General features: G+C 33.6%; 3 long non-coding RNA genes across 7 annotated transcripts; 2 read left to right on the top strand and 1 right to left on the bottom strand.

The window, feature by feature from the left end:
• Window positions 1-4,092: 4,092 nt before the first annotated feature.
• LOC135086257 (uncharacterized) lies at window positions 4,093-10,454 on the bottom strand. Of its 4 annotated transcripts, XR_010260346.1 has the most exons (6): window positions 10,348-10,454; window positions 10,069-10,251; window positions 9,158-9,314; window positions 5,553-5,960; window positions 4,987-5,061; window positions 4,093-4,562 (listed from the first exon to the last, which is right to left on the bottom strand). It is a non-coding gene; the product is annotated as an uncharacterized LOC135086257 (long non-coding RNA). The 4 variants fall into 4 exon arrangements; XR_010260344.1 differs by having other exon boundaries at window positions 10,069-10,454; XR_010260345.1 differs by lacking the exon at window positions 10,069-10,251.
• LOC135086332 (uncharacterized) lies at window positions 7,470-8,130 on the top strand. The gene is made up of 3 exons (XR_010260410.1): window positions 7,470-7,585; window positions 7,670-7,980; window positions 8,082-8,130. It is a non-coding gene; the product is annotated as an uncharacterized LOC135086332 (long non-coding RNA).
• A 472-nt stretch (window positions 10,455-10,926) lies between the features above and the next one.
• Window positions 10,927-12,530, top strand: LOC135086329 (uncharacterized). 2 transcript variants are annotated; one of them, XR_010260407.1, is made up of 4 exons: window positions 10,927-11,235; window positions 11,556-11,792; window positions 11,921-12,132; window positions 12,221-12,530. It is a non-coding gene; the product is annotated as an uncharacterized LOC135086329 (long non-coding RNA). The 2 variants fall into 2 exon arrangements; XR_010260406.1 differs by having other exon boundaries at window positions 11,556-12,132.
• The last annotated feature ends 1,313 nt before the right edge of the window (window positions 12,531-13,843 follow it).

Below are 13,843 nucleotides of genomic sequence, written 5' to 3'. Positions count from 1 at the left end.
CTACCATAACCACACTATAATCATACTGCTTATTATTTTAATGTATTGTCCTAACAATAAGGACACACATTGTATTACAATTTGATAACATACTTTCAACATCTCATTTTCCGTATGTTCCAAAAAATCATCATAAGTAATGAGATAATTAGATAATAATTAATGAAATAATCTTTGTTACCTGCTTGTTTTTATCTTCTGCGTTATGTTAAGATAAAGTAGTCTTGACTTCGAATCTTGTATTTATATTTCGCCAGACGCTGCCACGTTCCCGGGAGACCTCGATCAGGCAACTGTTGATTTTTAACGCAATGTGTAAACGTCTGGAGGTGGGACGCGCAAATCAATAAAAGCTAAGTGCGTAACATTAGGGGCGCCTGTCGAGTGATATGTCTCGAAAGGCTACATTTTTTGTCTATGTCACTAAATACTTTTGGACGTTGTTTATGGATCTGTTAGGTTCGTAATAATGAGGGTTATCGTTTTAGCGCTCACCAGTTAGCGCCACTGTAGAGTAAGGTCCTGTCACTTGCTAGTCGCGAAGACAGACAAAACTGGTGAGCGCTAAAGTGATAGGAGGACTATCGCATTTGCACTCATCAAGATGGCGCCACTGTAGAGTAAGGTCCTATCAATCGCCGGGGGTGCCAACTGTTGTATAAAAACGATAGCCCTCAAAACGATAGATACTCGCAAAGTATGATGAAGAATAGATAATTTTTGTTTCGATTTTAATTGAGTCGTAATAATGAAAGATGAAATTTTTTCAACGTTGATGCTATTGGGCCCAAGTCTGCTATTTTTAATTAAATGACATGCTATTGTTATTCAATTACGATTCCATTACGATTGAGACAAATTTGGTATTCTGCTAAATTTAAAAATGGTGTTGCCATTAAAATCCTTTCAAAATCTACCAAGGGACTAAATGAGTGACGGCCGAATACTGAAACACTACTCAAATCTATCACTCAGCTAAAGGGCTCCTACATTTAAGTATCCTTCAATTTTAAATGCCTATTCTCAAAAGCCACTTAAGAGATTTGAAGCCGTGATCAGCTAAGCAGCTGTTAAATGTTTACTTAATGGCAACATTTACCAAAAAAAGTATGTTTTCAATTACCAACACAAATGATGACTTTATGTTGCGTATCCATTACACGCAGCATCGTTTGGTTAAGTATTGTCTTTTATGCAAATATACTCTATCAACTCACATAGAAGAGTTTATTTTAATTTCCGTAATTTAAAGCCCGTTTTATTAAATGAAATGAATGCTTGTATTTTTATTTTATTTAAATATTTTATTTAAAAAGTGATACTTTTAGGGTTCTGTACCTCAAAAGGAAAAAACGGAACCCTTATAGGATCACTTTGTTGTCCGTCTGTCTGTCTGTCAAGACCCTTTATCTCAAGAACGCGTGGACGTATCAAGCTGAAATTCACATGAAATACTCAGGTCTATTGTCCCTTTAAGCTGTGAAAATATCAAACTTCTAAGCCAAGCCAATCAAAAGATACAGCTGATTATGTCGATATTTTCAACAAATTTTCGACACTCGCAAAGGAATCAAAACCTACAGGATACTTCCCGTAAACTCAGAATCTTGAAATTTGGCATGAAGCATTGTCATATAATGCAAATATAGGAAAAATTGCGAAAATCACATTTTTTTAGTTACCTATATGGGTCATTCCATAAAAATCTGTATATTTTCGACGTCATTTTGTCCGTAACTTTTTTAAGATGCTTTTGAATACTTTATTAGTGTAAATTAACGAATAATCTATTTAAATGTATATTACACCAAATTCTATTAATATTTTGCGGTTTCAATAAACAATAATTTGATTTTCTTTAGTTGAAAAAGAGTCTACAGTTTTTAGCGTCATTCCCTCGCCACGCACTGATTTTATAATTTTGCGCTTTAATATGTATTTTGAGTGAATGACATTTAGTTGAGTTTAAAGTACGATACGAAGTTATCCTCAGACCATACTGGCTTTGCGGTAGCCGTTTTTTGAATTAGTGCAAACGTGCCAGTTGTTACCGAAACATGTGTTAATCTAGTCACTTCGTCAGTCCCTAGTTGAGTAGCTTTATTGATTATAATAGGTAATTGTATATAATTTAATAGTATTTACGTGTAGTTTTTTGGCTATTTTCGGCACATGGTATTAAGCATCTTATAATATAAAGTTAATCTGCATTTGTGTTAAGTTTTACTCCAAATCGTCAGTCCCTAGAGCGTCAGGCCCTAGCTTTAAATGGCACTTGGGACTAAATTACTAGTTAGGGAATGATGTTTTTTATATAGTGATAATAACAAAACAACTACATTATGTGTATTAACTTATCTATAAATGTTAAGGTTGAAAGTTTTATACTTTATTAGAAGTCATATAGGAGTAATGTAGTATGAAAAAATTGAAAATTATAATTTCTCCTAAAATAAAGCATAAAGTGACTGGCCCTTTTAGACATAACATAATTAATTAATAAACAATAATTTACACTAATAAAGTATTCAAAAGCATCTTAAAAAAGTTACGGACAAAATGACGTCGAAAATATACAGATTTTTATGGAATGACCCATATAATATAATAAAATATTTTTAATATTTTAATAAAATGAAACTTACTACCTTATTTCTCACGAACGAATAAAGGTATGAAACTGAAATTTATACCAAATACCTAGGTCTATTGTCCCTTTAAGCAGTGAAAAAATCAAACTTCTAAGTTAACGCGATCAAAAGATACAGCAGTTTATACCGACACCTTTGACGAATTTCCGTCACACGCTAGGGAATCAAAACCTACAAGGTACTTCCCGTGAACTCAGAATCTTGAAATTCGGCACGAAGCAACGTTATATAGCACAGATAAAGGAAAAATTGCCAAAATGATAAAGAAGATTGGCAGAAACCTATGTAGTGTTGGTACCGTCTTTAGACGGAGTGTAGGACAATGAAAATATTACCAATTTCTTTGTCTTGATTTATACAACAAAAAATGTAATCATACCATATTTCTACAACTTCAGAATAAAAAGATAAATTCAATGTTATGATAATACGGAACAAGGTTAACAAAACGCTTTGAAGGTTAACAGAACGCTTGAACATGGAGAACAAAACGTTTTAAATGTCAATTGTCATTTTTTGACACGTTTAATCCATGAAGCTACAGATAAAAATGGAGGCCACACTCCGAATACCTACTTGAAGCACAAACTATGTATCACTATCTCGCTCTCTGTGGGCAGACTCTCTCTTTCTAAATAAACAAAAAATATAAATTTGCTCAAATTCAATGAAACTCAATGTAAAATCTTTATTTCTTGACATAGGTATCATTAAAAATGATAAGTGTAAATACTGGTAAAACGTTTTAGGAAGAAATTACTGTAAAAAATGTGAAAAATGTTTACAATGATCCAATGTCGGAAATCACGAAATAAACACTTTATCGCGTGGAATCTTATGTCACTAGTAACGCACGTGTAAAAGTGCTTTTTTAAAGCCTACTTACAGAAATAAATGAGTTTTACTGAGTTTTACTTCCAGGACACCACGTACTACCGCAACCACGCACTACAAAATTTTGCACCATTTCTTGTGATAAAACAATGATTATTTCCTGTAAACAATCTCAAACGAAATTAACTGCATAATAAACAAAATAGTAAACAACCGCCATGATGGGCCGGATTGGACCGATGTTGCCACATGGTACCGATTCCCCAGGAATTGGGATTGTAATTGTAAAAATTTGACTAAATCAGACTTTTTTATGACTATTCTAACCAATGCTATTACTAAAATCATAATTACTCAAAAAGACAAACCTATAAACTCTTCATCAATAAAAGAAATACTACAGCAAACAATCAGAAATAGCTCTACTTCACGTAATAATAATGGATCTTAACATAATGCAATGGAACGCCCAAAGCATTATTAGTAATAAACTTGTATTAACTCGTTTTCTATACGAACATCACATACATGTAGCAATAATTTCAGAAACATGGCTTACACCTGATAAACCCTTTAACATAAGGGGATATCAAATAGAGAGAAATGATATTGGTAACAAACACAATGGTGTAGTTATTTTAATACATAACAGTATACATTACAGAAATATAAATACATACTCTGATAGTTCATTACAAAACATTTGTGTCAGAATTTCTAAAAATAAAAAAGAAATTAGTATTGTTAGTTTCTATTGCCCACCAAACTGTACTCCATCTTTTAATAAACATAAATTTGAATCTTTAGTAAAATCTGTTCCTGCACCAATGATTTTTGCTGGTGATTTCAATGCTCATCATACATCATGGGGGTGCAATACCGTGAATTCAAGAGGTAGAGATATTCTGGAGGTTATTGATGACAATGGTCTTGTCTTACTAAATAGCGGTGAAGTAACAACAGTTGGTTCTTTGACTTGGCGTCCAAACGCCCTGGATTTGTCCTTGGTTTCACCATCATTGGCTCTTTCTTGTGATTGGTCTGTACATAATGATCCACTTGGCAGCTACCACCTTCCTGTAAATATTAAAGTTTTTGTAAATAATAATGTAAATAGTGGTCCTACAAATAATAATTCAAATATGCCCATCTTCCCTAACCTTAGGATGGTAGATTAGAAAGCGTATAAAGAAAATGTTGATATATTACTATCAAATTTTCAGGCTGAAAATTCTACTTCATTAGAAGCATATACTGGTTTTTGTGAAATTTTACATCTTGCAGTTAAAAATTCGCTTCCATCTTCTAATTCACCTGAAAATACTTTCATTGATATCTCTTTGAGGAAAAAGTCGGCAAAGACTCCTCCATTGCCTTGGTGGAACAAAAAATGCTCTGAGGCAGTTGTAAAATCGAAAACAGCCTACCTTAATTTCAAAAATAATCCTTCTGATGAAACATACATAGAATTTAAAAGACTGCAAGCACTTAAAAAACTTACCTTAAAAACAGTAAGATCTAATAGCTGGGTTGAATTATGCAATTCCTTTAACCGGTGCACTCCTATGTCAAGGATCTAGAAATATATGCGTAAATTTAACAAAACATATTCCAGCAACAATAGTGATAACACCTGGATTCAAGACTTTCTTCAGATATATACACCAGACTTTGTTAACACTAAATCTAGTTACTCTTTTGACAATCAAATCAATGCTGTTAATAGTTATTTAATAAAACCTTTTTCAATACAAGAGTTGATCTCAGCTATTTATTCTAGAAAGGATAGTGCCTTTGGTCTGGATGGTGTTGCATACATTATGTTAAAAAAATTGAGTGAAAATGGTTTACAAGTGTTTCTTAGAGTTATCAATAATTTGTGGCTAAATAATGATATTCCTGACTCATGGAAGTCCGATTGTCTGATACCTATATTAAAACCAGGTAAACCAGACTCAGACCCAAGTTCTTATCGTCCAATCGCTTTAACATCCTGCGTTGGTAAAGTTTTTGAGCAATTATTAAAACAAAGGATAGAATTTTATGTAGAACAAAACAGTATTTTACCTGCTAATCAATTTGGGTTCCGAAGGGGAACATCTTCACGTGAAAGTATATGCCAGCTACAGCTTGACATTCAGAATAGCTTTAATAATAGTAACTTTTTAATGTCTATATTTTTTGATGTTGCTGGAGCCTTTAATAGTGTCAATATTGATGTTCTTGGATCTGAATTACTTTCTATTGGAATTCATAACAAAATAGTTCATTGGGTTCACAAGTTATTGACTGAAAGAAAAGTATATGCTAAGTCTGATGGTAGATTATATGGTCCAAGATATGCTTCTGTTGGTGTTTGTCAAGGTGGAATTCTCTCTCCATTGATTTTTATCTTGTATATTCGTCGTTTAAACTTAATTTTAGGTACAGAAGTCAAAAGTCTTCATTTTGCTGATGACTTGGTTGTCTATATTTCTGGAAAAAATTTAACAAATATTACTAATATACTTAACAAATCTCTGCAAGGACTTTGTAAATATTTTTCTTATTTGAATCTTGATATAAATGCATCTAAATCTAAATTAGTTCTCTTTGGTAAAACTCATAACCACATTCCTTCAGTGAGCTATAACAATGTTCCCATTCCTGTTTCTCAAGAAGCTAGGTTTTTAGGTGTCACCTTTACATTATAACATGTCTTGGAAGAAATATGTAGACTTGATATATGCTAGGGCAAACAAAGCCTTCAATATTTTAAAATCATTGTGTAAAACATCTTGGGGTGCAGACCCCAAAATATTGTTACTTCTATACAAATCATTGATATCGTAGTCATTTTGAATATGGTTTTCTTTGTTTTGCTGGTGATACTAAGTTAGTAGAAACATTAGATAAAATACAAAATAAAAGTCTAAGGCTCATTACTGGAGCATTTAAAAGCACTCCCTGGTGTGGCCAAAAACAATATGGAGCCACCGTTAGTATGAAAGTAAATTATTCCCTTCACACCGCGGTTAGGAGTCGAAACTCCTGGAGTGGACTGTAGGTGTTGGTTTTGCGGTTTGTACTATTTTGCTTTGAATGACAATTGATCTCCATAAAATAATGAGAAATAAAAGTGAACGTGGGCCAGCAAAACACATGGGAAGGATGGAAATGTGAAAGGTAAAGACTCACGAGAGATATTTGTAGGCAAGATCCTTGGTATGATGAGCTGGGTTTTCCGGGCGCTGGCATCCAGGTGGTATCGTCTACGTGGACGTCTTCTTCGATGATGATGATCGAGTTAGGAGGTATTTCACACACTCAATGTACTGCACCATATGTGGTCCACGAAATACACTCGCGGGAGATCTCCAAAATGCGATTAACACAATATAAAACGATAAATAAATTCAGTCCAGAGCTGTGGGACTGAACGCGGCGCGGGAGCTCCTTCCCAAGTCACATTGCGAGCCAAACTAATGCACGGGGTGGAAACGCCATAGAGTTTGACAGCTCCATAGAGAGTGAATTTTTTTGACAGTTCCGAGAGGAAATGACTTTTTTTATAGTTGTCCTTTGTATGCGACAATGGTCTTTTGCGTGTCTGGAATCAAGTTAGTAAACATTTTCGAATTACAACTTCAACTTTTATTTATCAATTATTTTATTGAATCTATTTGCATTCTATAAATGAAATGATTATTTAAAAGTATATTAATTCAAAGTCGTAATTTTCACTTTAATCAATTTAGTTCCGTCTCAAGTCTATAACTGTGACATTACTAAAAAAAAAAAACGTCAAAAATTTTCATCGAAAAAACGTGTTTTTCTTTAAACAAATATCTAATTAAAGTCAATTATTTCTCAATCATTATTAATAAGAACTACATGTGCATGGATTGCCAGTTGGATTGATGTTTGTTTTAAGAAGAAATTTCTCTCAAGTAAGATATCCACCCACTCGAGAAAGGTTATTGCAAGTATTGAACCACACAAAGGATTAAATCTTCATTACAGTATCATTCATAACTCCATTTAAATCAATGGAAACTAAATATGGATCGTTTCATGGAGTAACAACATACTTTGGAGTTTGGACCCAAAATACAATACACGTAGGTACATTGCAGGCATAGATTGCAGGACACAGTGAATGATACGTGTTTTATACAGTGAATCTAAGTACCTATTTGTTTCAGGTTAATATCGAACTTATAAGGTGTTAAGCTGCAATTACAATAAAAGTGCTTGCCATGGAATCACCGGTGCTGATCATTATTGTCAACTGTTACTTAAAATCCAGATGAACCAACCTTTACTTCCTATTCAAATAAGTTTAGAAGAAACCCATGTAAGCAATAAAACCAGACCAAGAATGCTTGATTACAAACGATGAACTCATTTCATTTGCAAGTTATGCCATGACATAAATGCATTAAATTAGGAAGATTTGTATTAGATGAATTACCCAGATAACAATTAAAACAACTTCTGTTGATAAGAACATTTGGTAAGTACCTTTAAAATTTAAAACACCCTCAAAATGATTCTAACCCTATCCTCTGACGCTTTTCGACTAGGATCAAATAAAAGTTAATTATTTAATTACAGATTGGTGGAATCCAGATTCTGTGAATGTACATGTAATTGATTGACAAGGTAAATTAATTTTATTTAACAAAGTAGTGCAAATCTAGAAACAAAACAGACAGTAAGTAGGTATGGTAGATAAGACAGATCACTTGTTCATCTGCTGTACTCTTTATAATATTAGTGTAGAATGTAGATGATGTAGGAGATTACAGTCTTACGGTGACATGTGCATCTTTTTGCTCTAAATTTACAAATATTTCATATATTTTACAGGTGGTGAGAAACGTGTAGATCTGGCTTGCTGACAGTGGCTATTGGATTGGACAGAACCAAAGTGAGAGTGAACGTGTGAATTTATGGAGAACATTAAAAACTATTTTACTATAAGTCATAACGCAACTTATTTTGTATGAGTTACATACAAATGTCAAGCCGTGAGTACATTATGTAAAAACTAAAACAATGTACTGTAATCATTGATTTTCGTAAACAAAATATTTCATGTTATATTTCATCAATAAAGTTTCATTTGATACTTCAATAGTTTTATTTTTAACCGCAATACATGAAAAGGAACGGATCATAAAAAAGTATGACAGGTATATTTAATCTGTGGGCGGCAGACGCCATATTGTATTCAGCGCCACCTACTGGACAATCTAGCTCGGTACCAGTTTGTTTATCGTTTAACCAATACTAGGGCCGTTTCCTATCTGTCTTTAGACATACTCTCTAATCTGTGAACTAATGTTCATCTAGTCCACGCAGAGGGCGCAGACGTTGCGAATCTTTCGATGCTTTCTTCTCGCTCGCTCAAGGGCACCTTGTATGCGGGCAAGGGAGAGGGAAGATAAGAAATGCGGAAGGAGGAAGGATTTTAGTGTTTTGCTGGCGAAACACCGATATTCATGTGATTAGAAAAAAAAAACCTTAGATTAGGCGCGAAAGTTTAAAAATAGAAAAGATTATATTATGGCGGCACCACTCCCATTAATGTAATGCAAGTTGAGTGCAAACTTCCACCATTGAGTATAAGGTTTCTATATTTAAAAGAAAAATTCTTATTGAAATTATACAGTAAAAATAATAATCACCTGTTTTTAAATTTGAAACAGTCCCCTCCAACTTCAATTCGTAATCCTGTATACTTACTCCTGGGCATTACTCAATATGTAAATTTTCTTGAAACACTTCAAATTCATAGATCTTCTCTTCTCCCATGTTATCTGGGAGATTATAATAGCAAATTTCCTGCAATTAACACCATCATTGATCATGATTTATCCACAAAAGAAGATGTATACAAGAAATTTTCTGAGTTGACTGGTCATAGGTTTTTGTATACTGATGGTTCTAAAACTGAGTCTGCAGTGTCATTTGCTGTATTTGATAGACTATCAAATTCTGGTATTGGTTATAAAATTAATTCAAATACAAGTATATTTACAGCTGAGGCCTTAGCTATTTTAGCAGCTTTAAAACACATAAAGCAAAAAAATCAGGGATGTTGTGACTGGGTAATAGTTAGTGATAGCATGAGTGTACTTGTAAATCTCAAAAGTAATAAATTTAATGCTAATTCTAATTATATTATCGCTTTAATTAAAGAATCCTGGTTAGACTTGTTCACTGTTCAGAATATAAAGGTTACATTTATGTGGGTACCTTCACATGTTGGCGTGTTAGGAAACGAAAGAGCTGACTTTTTAGCTAGGTCTATAAATAACTAATTTTTCAGATACTATTCCGGACTCCTCCAATAGTCTTAATATTTCTATACCGCATTCTGATAGTCCTTCTATTGAAGGAAAGAAGTATACACATTTGGAAAAAGCATTGGGATCAAATAGTTGAAATTCAAAACAAAGGCTTATGGTATGCAACATATCAAGTTCCTATTGGAACCATGCCATGGTTTTGCAAATACTTCCCCACATATTATAACAGAAATTTTTTTACTACTATTTTGAGACTCCGTTTTGGCCATTGTCGGTTAAATTATCACCTTTTTCGCTTGAAAATGGTCAACAGTCCTCACTGTGAGTACTGTAACTCACAATTAGACCAATCCTTAGCACATATATTTTTTGACTGCTCGTGCTTTGGCATTCAGCGCCTTGTGCTTATGGACGAGCTGATTGAAGTTTATAACCCTGGTTCAGTCCCGTGCTCCATACAGGATCTCCTTCTAAATGTTTCAAGTTATATTCCTATGTTTAAATTCATCAGCAATACGGTTGGGCAAATCTAATTCTGTTAATTGTAAATATGTAAATGTATATACCTATTTAATCACTGTTCCTCTACAATCTTTGTTGTGTTTGTAAATATTGTAAATAGCTTTCTTTCTGCCAGTTAAACACGTGTTTTGACTTGACTTGCTTTGATGTGTTTTGAATTGACTGAACGGATTTTGAACTGACTGACGTTTTTAACGTCTACTTTGACTGACAACTGCTTGCTAAATTAATGGACTTGGAAATGAAATCCATGATCCTTTTTGGAAAACTATGGAAATTGGACATGAAGAAATATTTGAAACAAATGAACATTAACGAATTAACCTGGATATTACGAAATCAAAGTACTTAAGACATACAACATGGATCATAATAAGTTAAATGACTGTGGATATTCCCATATGATTGGGGGATTCTACCTGAAGAAGGAGGAAGAAGCATACGAAGCATACTATAAAAATGAAGCTACCCTGGAAATTAAAAAATCAAGAAGATTACTGATGACTAGGCAGCATGGTCTTTGACCTTAGCCTGTTCCAGAAGGAACGAATGGAACCAAAAAAAAAAAATACAACAACTGTCAAATCCTTTGTTTACATAATTTACATACATTCCATCGTTTGGTGGTTTTCCAACGTTTCGTCGTCTCGGTGTGATCAAATAAAGTGCTGTTTAAGGTATAACTACCTACTTGCAAAGTAAAGAACAGTCGAGTTGAGAGCACCCTATGCCTCCCCCTGTCTTTTCTTTAGTATTGTGATATTATCTTAGCGAAAGGATGCTTGTTTGTGTATTGTGATCTGTTTGTAACCATGTCTCTTCTACGCTGCATCAACTGCGATATTCGAGTGACTCGAATTAGGCGGCATCTACTCCTGGAAGAGAGTGAGGCTCTTACAGAAGTTATGAGACTGTGAACATATCCAAGAGAGGTAAGAGAAAGATTTCAAACTTCATTGTTTTAAAAGCAATAAAAACCGCTTTTCATCAGTTTTATCCTCAGTATGTTAGTATTCAAAAATATTATCACCAATGGTTTATTGAAATATCCATTGTCGATAGAATGTATTTAATCCAATTCCAATCATATCAAATGAGTTGACTGATCTTGGACTGAACATTTTATCAGCTAAAGATCTATTGACAAGTTATTTGGATATAATTCACTACTGGACTGATTTCAAAAATCCTTTCTCGAAGATTTTTAGGCTAGTTATTTATGTATATTATCACTTTTCCTTTTTTGTTTCAGATCACAAACACTGACTATTTGCCATGCCTCTTGGGAACTTAGAAATGCTCAAGTCACTGGAGCAAACATTGTTGAGAATCAAGAGAGGCTAATTGGTCTTCACAACATTTGTGTAGGATGCGGCCGCTCGATTTTCAGTCAGTTCTCGCACAATATTGAGAGAAACTCCTAAAAAATGAAGAAGGCCCAATAGTTGTCATTATATCACAGTGGTTTTTAGACTGTTATTGTTTCACTGTATGTTTTCCGAACAAAATAAAATAAATAAATAATTGTCTCTGTTCTGTGTGTCCGTACAATAAATATGTCTTTATATACGTTTTTTTTAGAATAACTAGGATTTGATCTATATTGTTATGTTTTAGATTACTCAAAGTGATCAAGCATGTACCGCATGTTGGTTACGCGCTCAGAGAACTCTCCGTCGTCAGCAATTGGTTGATGAGGCCAGAAACATAAATGAAGAATTAACAACATGTGTCAATTGCAACAAAGATTTGTTACATAGCAATGGCCACTTATTGAGAAACGAAGACGAAAATGTCATCAACATCATTAAAAGCTGGATCCTAATAATGTAAGTACTTTAAGAAAGAAGAAAAAGGTCACTTTTGTTGAAAAATAATGTGAACATTGTCACTATTAAATGAATTTGTTTTTTTTAGATCAACCTCATGGATAGTATTTGCCATGCTTGTTGGCAACTTGCAAATGAAGCAACACGGCAAGGTTCTGAGTCACCAGAGACTGCATCCCAACCGTTGCAGACAGATGACCCTCCTGACTCACATGAACTACAGGAAGATAATCATGAGGAGGCGTGCCATCATAGGATATTGTTGCAACTGTATTGTGGGTTTGAGGACAGTAGGGTCACGTCACAGTAGGGTGTTGCTCACATGTGATGAGTATCGTATGGTATTTAGCCTATGCTCGTCACTTAGACAATATATCACAACCTGCACAAGTGTCAGATGGAATTCTTGTAAGAATAAACATTGAATAAATCAGTATATTGATTTTAACTTTTGTTTTTATTTATTAAACTTCTTGATAGCATTATTATGTTGACTTGAATAAAAGTTCCCCATTAAAGCCTTGTCTATTGTACGATTGTTACCTGTCAAAAATGCTTGTTTTGTTTTTCAACATTTACCGTGCCATTAATGTAAATCCTAAGATTTACCAACGATATGGTGGTAAGAGTTCGAATCGCAAACCTTTTGGGACATTTACCATTAGGAATTGGTAGATCTTAGGTTTTACTGGAATATCTTAGGATTTACTGCAATTCGAGCTTTTACAGTAACATGTATAAATAATAATCTTTAGAAATATAAAGAATATCTCTTGTTTAGGCGAGCACTCGTGATGCGTATTATCTAATGAGCATCAATCCAACAGAAAGTAACTGCCTTTAAAATCATCCTGAATAAAAGATAAAACGATAAATTATTTTGATGACATTTTTTTTTATGAGAATGTCTCCAACTTCCTCATTGGCCCTAGAGCAATTCCAAGTATACCATCAATAAAAGCCTAATTAGAGTCATCAAACCTCTCAGTCATTCAATTAGAGCCATTAGAACTTCATAACTATGAGTTGTTTTCTATGTGTAAGCTGAGGACACGTGTCTCCAGCTGACACATCTGTATCTTCGTAAATATTTATGCTACGATAATGTATTATACCTCAAAAATTACAGTCGAATCCAAATAGTAGGCTTTCCACTTTTCAAGACTTTAGCTCAAATACTGTTAAAACCACGATCAAAAAACTATGTGCGAGCTGGAGTACCGTGTCTCCAGCTTACACATCTGTATCTTCGTAAATATTTAAGCTACATCAATGTTTTATATCTCATAAATTAAAGTCGAATAAAAAAACCCGACTTCAAATCTTTCAAAGCTTTATTTCGAACCGTTTTCGAACTACGAACCGATACGTATGTCGTCAGTTGCAGGTTCACTTGGGGTAACTGACAAAATACGGTTTTTGAGTTAAATATACAGTTTTTCTTAGTTTTTTCTGCTCTTTCGAATGGTATACGTAAAAAAATTCTAGCTTTAAAAAAATTACAATTACACGGACATTTTCAGGTATGAACTTTTCAGATTTCCTTCACAATTTTGGTGTAACTGACATTGTAATAATTTTACCAGGTTGAATTGGTGTATCTGTAATAATGTAAAAAAATTTCTACAAAACTTTGCAATTACACTGATTTGCTAAGGTTTATAACATGAAATAAAATACGAATTTAGAAAGTTTTAACGCATATTACATT

Source organism: Ostrinia nubilalis, chromosome W (genome assembly GCF_963855985.1).
Source record: "Ostrinia nubilalis chromosome W, ilOstNubi1.1, whole genome shotgun sequence".
NCBI classification, from domain to species: Eukaryota; Metazoa; Arthropoda; class Insecta; order Lepidoptera; family Crambidae; genus Ostrinia; species Ostrinia nubilalis.
This window is presented reverse-complemented; position numbering and strand designations above follow the sequence as displayed.